Genomic DNA, 8,111 nt, shown 5'->3' on the forward strand with positions numbered 1-8,111 from the left:
GAATTTTGTTGAGAGACTTGCACACTTGAAGCGTCAAGAGCAAAAAGTTTGTTGCTCGTTTTCTCAATTTCAGGTTTAGTGTAAATACGGATCTTTTGCTTAGCACGGTAGTATTCCTCGAGTTTTTTTTTTTTTTTTTTTTAAGTGCAACATTTAATTCTTTAATAGAAAAGAGTTTCTCTGTTTCTTCATGACTTAAGAATTTGTGAAGATAAGTTTTATTATTATTTACGGAAACAGGGGTGATACTCATGAAATCATCAACTCAATGTAAGTCTCTATAGAACACTCGGTACGTTATCATCTATTGCTTTTTTAAAATAATTACAATCTTTACAAAACTTCTAGGTTTTGTATTTCGGTGTATCTTCTGATAATTTTTTTTACAAAATGTTTCTCAGCAGTCTTTCTTTCTTTTCTTTTTTCTTTTTCTTTTTTTCTTTTTCTTTTTGAATAGCTACTTTAGATTTGACTTTAGTATGTTGAGAATTTTAAAAAATCGTTTTATTTTCCCACAAAAGATTCTAAAAGCTTGATTGATAACCCATTTTTGACATTTAGTGTTCCACTAAACAGGTCTCCTATTTCTCTGATTTTTATCCTTTCTGGATGACTGACAATTTTCATTTTCTACATTTCTCTTACTTCTTTTTATTTCTGAAATAGTGTTTTTCACTAAGATTTATTCATCAAGCTTAAGTAGATAAAAAAAATATTGACCAATTTATTTCCAAGTTATTTCTATATTAAAACTAATCTGTATTAATACAGGTACATTTTCAAGGGTTATAATGTTAATATTAAAATTTTCGTTTTCGTTTCATTTTCTATAAATATAGGCGAGGATAGTTAGCATTTTTCTTTTTTAAAAAAAAAAAAAACAATACTGTATCAATAATGCAGCTTAAATTCATTCTTGCAGCTAGCTCTTGGTAACAGCTAAAATTAATCAATGATCTATTCTCGTCATATCTTCGACGGTAACAGCCAAAAACGACACCTCTGTTTGCAAGGTAAGATGTTCTTTTGCCAAGTTTACATATTTAGCTGTAGATCAACAGGTTTTTCATACAATACGGAAAACAATATTTTTTTGTTATGGTCTTTAGATATTATTGTTGTTATGTTCTTCAATTCATATGTTAATGTTCCAATTGAATAGTTGCTAAATAATCATCATACTAAAAAGAACAAACGCAAAACGCAAAATTTCATTCTTAATCAGTCATCTTAAGAACCGGCTTCACAAGTGAATGAAATGAAATGAAATTTTTGAGTTTTACGTCCCATGGCTATGCCGGTTAGGCTAAAGGAGACGGTGATGACGAGCGATGAATGAAATGGAGGAATAAAGAAAGTGGGAGGAAACGGAAGAATCCCGAGAAAACCCACGCACACGGTGTTTGTCCACCACAAAGTTCACTTGGCGGGAGCAGGATTTGAACCCGGAGGCCCCAAGCACCAGAGGTGAACGCTCTACCACTTTTTAAACTTGATTTATTGACAGCTTAACAATACATTTGTGGAATTTATCAAAAACTACAAATTATACTACATAACTACTGATCAAAAAACCGCCCCAAGTTATGAGGGGGAAACAAAAACTTCAAATAATTAGCAAAAAATCCATAATAAGAAGGAACCTTTTGACATTTGTCATGCGCACCGTACATAAACAATTTGTATTGGTATTCTGAATAATCTACATGAGTAACCAGATAGTACACCGTATAAGTACACAATCACAGCATCAAATTTTGTTTAGGCTGCGGCATATAGCAAAAATCAGAAAGGCGTAATAAAGTATCTGGGAATGCTTGGACTCCACAGTGGCGTATATATCCTAACATGGCCCGTAATAAATGCCATATAGGTAAAACCTTAGAACATGTCGTGAGACGATGTTGAGAATCATCTTCCTGTCCACAAGAGTGACATACGTTGTTTGCAAGTAGGTTAATGCGTACTAACCGAGCAGGTGTAACAAGAAGATCATGTACGACTTTATACCACTCAATGCGTATATGGGGGGCGCGGTGGCTTAGTGGTAGAGCGTTCACCTCTGGTGTTTGGGGTCCCTCGTTTGATCCCAGCTCGCGCCGTGTGGACTTTGTGGTTGACAAACACCGTGCTCGTGGGTTTTCTCGGGGTTCTCCCGTTTCCTCCCACTTTTTTCATTCCACCATTTCACTCATCTCTCATCATCACCGTCTCCTTTAGCCTAACCGGAATAACCGTGGGACGTAAAACTTAAGGATTTTCAATGCGTATATATTATGGTATGACAGGACTATTTATATTTTTTCCAAATTTGCGTCCAGCAAGAGGTGGGACTGATTCTTTCGACACGAGAGACTGTAGTATTGTCAGAAAGTAACCTTGTATTGTACAAGTTTTTTGCAAGCTCTCGAGAAGAAAGAGTCGGATCTCGTTGTAAATAACTGCCCTCCAATAAGAGTTCTTTTAAATAAGAGACAGATGGGAGTAAGTTACCTATATTTAACGGTACAAGTATACCGACTCTTTCATACCAGAATAAGGCCCACTCTTTAGTGAAGGAAGGAGATTCCTGATATACCGGTACTTTACAATACCATTTCGTGAAATACAGAACATAACACTTTAAACGGATATTGATCAAATTAAGACATCTACTCTCCTTCCTTTTACACAATATTGAATAAGGCACACGAAAGATTTGCCATTGCCAAATATCCAAAGACCAGTGTTGCCACAGTCCCGGCTCTGGAGTGGGCTGAAAAATAGTACAAAATTGAAACAAAAAGGGCTGAATTCATTATTTTATACCAGTGTAATACATGGCTCTATAACGCGAAACTAAAAGCAGCAGGCCAGTATCCAAGGGTGTCTAGGGGGGCCGCCCCCTAAATTTTACCGCCCCCTAAAATTTTCAAGGTAGGCTTGCAAATGAACTATAATATGGTGATGAACCATAATATAATTGGATCAGGCTCCCTCTAACTTCTATCGGGCTCCCCTAAATTTTTGGGTCGGCTACCGGCCTGAAAAGCAGTAAAGTTCTAGAACCCCCCCCCCCGCCCTCTTCCAAGAGTCCAAATCAAGAAAGTGCTCTTTTTAAAAATTAGTTTTAAAAATATCCAAATAGGAGGACCCCGAACAACCGTGGAAATAGATGAAACTTTCTTCGCATGTAGAAGTATAACAGAGATCGCAAATTAAAAGGGAAAACAGTTATCATCTTCGGTATGTATTGTAAGAAAACCAAATGCGCCTCTATTTCAAAGTTACTTATAAACAAAAAACGGTATTATCAGTGTCGGATCTAGCCCGGGGCCGGGGGAGCCTACGCCAGCAGTTTTTGAGTGATATAAAATAATTGCAGCTATTATTTATATATTTTTGAAAATTTTAGTAAACTCACGATATACTTATCACACTCTTGGTGCTGGCAGGCTCCCCCAGTTTTTACCTTCTAGATCCGCCATTGGGTATTATGCCCATATATGAAAAAATATATAAAATGAGGAACAAACCAATCTTCTCCGAGTTAATGTGTAACCAGTACATTATAATTAAATATTAACACCTTAAACTACGATTTATTTTCTGAATTGAAGTATATGGAATGAAATCTTCAGTTTTACGTCCCACGGGTATGCCGGAGGAGACGGTGATTATGAGAAATGAATGAAATGGTGGAATGAAGAAAGTGGGAGAAAACGGGAGAACCCCGAAAATACCCACGAGCACGGTGTGTGTCCACCACAAAGTCCACACACAGCGCGAGCTGGGATCGAACCAAGGACCCAAAGCACCGGAACTGAACGTTCTATCACTGAGCCACCGCACCCCCAATTGAAGTATAAGTTATAAAAGTGTATTGTAGATGGTTTATCATTATATAACTTTCAAAACATCAATATAGTAACCCTATGTGATGCTACAATAATTTTATGACGAGTGTAGCTCGTCATTTTGCGATTTGGCACTGCGAGGCCATGTCGAGCTAGACTCGTCATTTCAGTGCAAGGGATTAAAATATAAATTATTGCACCTTATTCTCAATTATTTCAGGACCGAAGGAGGATAATAGACTGTAAGAATATAAGATAAGTAAACTGACATTTGTAAAAAAAAAAAAAAAAAAAAAAATGTAAAACTGGTCCAGGGTCCTAGAACCTTCACTGAAAGACATCACAATACATTATGCGCACATCTAGCATCATTTGTTTCCAGGTACTGTTCGAATTACGAATTTTCCACGCAAAGTTCGTACTTAGTAGTGTAATGCGGTGCAATGTCGCAGAATGAATGTTCACAGCATTTTTTAAGAGTTCAACACACAATATAAGTAACGTGAGATGTAGGGAAAGTGCTACTGACAATTTTGAAAATGTGACAAGTATTTGTTAAATGGTGCTGAATTGGCTAGAATTGTACCAACTTTTTCACCAAAAGGGCTGAAAATGCCAGCGTGGTACCAACGGGCCGATGAATGACAAAAAGTGCTGAATTTGGTACGATTGTACCAAGTGTGGCAACACTGGATTGGGATAAACTGCGGTGGCAAGGCAAATGGAGGCCGTGTCCAAAAGTGCATAGTGTACATTTCGAGGATGCACACTCGAAGTCTACAAATGGAGTGCACACTAAATAGTGTACACTTCGTCAAATTAGCTTTTGATCCACACTTGCTTACACCGCCTCGTGGTGGAATATGGAACATTGATAACAAAAGAAGGAAGAACTTCACATACTAGAAAAAATTAACATGCTTTTTTTAAAATCAATGACTTTCCAGTTATATTAAAGGTAACCATAAAATAACTTAAGAGTTTCTTTCATGTATGCCAACATCTTCAGCTTTGCCGTATCTGCAAATATTTATCAGCACAGAAACAACTAAACTATTGGCGATGTTCTATTTTATTAGGCATGCGCGAGGGAATATTATTTAATCCCCGGAAGAACAGTAGCACTGGTGGTTAGGGCGCTGATGACACTGTTGCGAAGTAGCTTAGGAATTTTATTGCAGGTGAAAGTAGGCAATTTGCAAGAGCATTAGGACACAGAGGGGAGCGCTATTTACAATAATGTGGCTCAAAACTACTTTGGGAGAGAGTTCATATTGAGTATAATTCCTTTATGTACGGTAGATACGCAACAATGACACTATAATTGTCGTCGTTCTACTGTATTGCTTCAGTCACAGGCATACTGATGAGACTATTTCTACCATATGCAAATGTTGAAGTTCCTTATATGTTACTCTTTCTTTGTGAATCTATAGATTTTACCCGTAAATCTTCAAAATAGTGCCTCCATATTCTTAATGTACACCAAAATTAACATTTACAAGGATGACAAGTAAAGAAGTGGTGGAGTTGAACAACATGAGGACCAAAATTTACAGGAAAAAGCTATTATGTCACTATGAAATACCAATTTATAAGGATCACGTGTACTCAAGGTGGATAAACCTAATTAAATATGCTAAAATAATATATAAGGTTACTATCTTATAAGCCCGCTTAAACTGAGTTCTGTACATTGTATACACTTCAACATTTGCGTGCACTTTACTATGTTTTCGGCGCCCTACATCTTTCTTGAAACATAACCGCTGTTTCTTCTACATGCTTCCAACTACGAAAATGGTTAGTCAGTAACGAAACAAATCCCCTCATCCAAATATAACCATAAAAAGCTACTATTAATCTAATAAGAATTTTGTGAAAATTAAGAGACGTTTTTATGAAAAAATACAGTATGTAATGTAGTGGCTCTCATTGTTCAACTATACGGAAGGAATTATTTGTTCATAATCAATTCATAATGGGTTACATAATGGGATTATATGAATTAAAAGAAAGGCAACTCTTTACTTTGACCATTTCATTCAATGAATCGTTCAATGAACCGATTCGTAACCAAGACTGAAAAGATGTGCCCTGCGAGTCTCTATCCTGTCTTCACTCGCTGGCGCTTGCTCGGCAATACTATGTGAATAAACTTTAGTGCAGAAAGGAACCAACCTGGTAACTAACTTATAAGTTAGTTACTAGGTTGGTTCCTGATCTCAAAACCGGAACCGAAAGATCAAATCGCTAAATCGAAGAATATAAAATAACTAAATAAATAAATAAAATAAGATGGTCAAAGTAAAGACTTACCAAGAGGAATTTGTGAAATCTTTGATAAATGTGGAGAAATACATTTTTGATCTGTATTTCACTTTTGGGCAGCTGTCAAAATGCAAAATGTATGGTAATTGGTATATTACAGTCTCTCAAGGGCAAGGAAATATGGTAACTTTGAAAGGAATTTGTTTAGAATCAAAACTAGAAAATTAGGCCTATCTACCTACGATTTAACATTTGCACCTGCAGCTGTAGCTGTAGCTATAGAGAAATGAATAATCAAGGTATTAATTATTCTATGCTAGAACTCAACATTTTAACTAATACACCATTAAAATTTGTCATTTACGTGCAAATGGCTCCATTACCGATAGTGTAATTATTTCAATTAAGCTACATAAACCATGTAATATTTAAAGACAAATGCCTTCATAGCATTATTAAAGAAACATTTGGTTGCGTTCTCTATAGTATTTTAAATTCCATTGCATACTCAAATTACACAACGTAAATACGTCTGTTATTTGCGGAACATTTTAATATTCCATTTATAAAATAACTAATGCGTATATTTGAGTTGAGTTGATTTTAGTTTAGCGTCCCTTTCAGCAGCGTGGCTATATGAGACGTGGACCTACTGATTAACGTGGAATCCGAACCACATGAGCTCCCGCCGGGAATCGAACCCGGGTCTCCCTAATGTGTATATTTATCAAGTAAATTATTATTAGATCAGCCCTCAAATATATTCACCGCAACAAAAATATTAAAAATATGTCTTTTAAAATTTTATTAAGTTACTTTAACATTATTGTTGTTCCTACTACGAAGAAATTCCATTTTAAGTACGCAAGTGTGCTAACGTAGTGTACATCCTCGCACACTACGTACTATGCACTCGCAGACTTGTGAACTTGAACCTTTTGACGCACACTAATCTGATTTTGATGAAGCTTAGCACCCCTTGTAAACAATGCAGACTGCAATGCAGAAATGTTGCCAACTAATTAAACAAAAAATGTTATATGCAAATTTGTGCTAAGAAATGAATAAACAAACTGAAGGGGGAAAAACAATGAGATTAAAAATAAAATGGCATGGGCTTGTGATAACAGAATCAGGAATCATTTTCTCTCGTTTGCAGTGGCGTACGAACTGCTCTTCTGATTCTTTGAACTACTATATAAACGCAGACACGCATCAGGAGGGAGAAGAGCAGAAAGTTGAATTTCTTCTACCAGTGTAAATTACAACTAAAACTTATTATCCCCGCTTCTAACGTTTCCTCTAGCTGAGAATCTACCTAAACTGTCAGAAATTCATGCACGTGCTGTAGCAGAAATATTGCGGGAAACAGACGAAACAATTTCCTCTTCACCAATCAGCAAATAGTCGTGCGCGCAGTGATACAGCATCAAGTTATGCGGTTTGTTTTTGAAAGGTGCAAAGGACTGTGAAAAACTCTTTAGATGACGTATTCCGGAAATAAGCGTACTTCGAATGCACACTTGTATCTTTTGGACACGGCCGGAAGATAATGGTATTCAGCGATGAGAGTAATTTGTATCTTAGGTACAGATATGGTTCTGTGCTCATATGAGAGGGAAAATATAGTGTATTCTCATTTGTCATATAGAACCTACATTTCACTTTCTGATATCTAATCCCAGGGGGTGCTCTTAACCTATGTCCAGAGCCTCTACTTTTATGCTATCTTCACAGTGACGTCACCAGCGAGGAACTTCAAGCTTGTCGTCTGCTTGGCGCGCGAAGATTTGCTAGTATCCTTAGGATCGCTATATACTATAGCAGGGGTGCCCACAAGGGGGGGCTATGACGCAAACTGCGTCATTGAAATATTTGGGGGGGGTTAAAAATCCATATAAATATGTTTGAGGGGGGGGTAAAAATTAATCGAAAAGATTTTTTTTCATGGAAGAACACCTACAGATAGACAATTGAGGGGGGTGCGTCATGGACATGAGGGGG

Source organism: Thermobia domestica, chromosome 11 (genome assembly GCF_964235325.1).
Source record: "Thermobia domestica chromosome 11, izTheDome1.hap1.1, whole genome shotgun sequence".
NCBI classification, from domain to species: Eukaryota; Metazoa; Arthropoda; class Insecta; order Zygentoma; family Lepismatidae; genus Thermobia; species Thermobia domestica.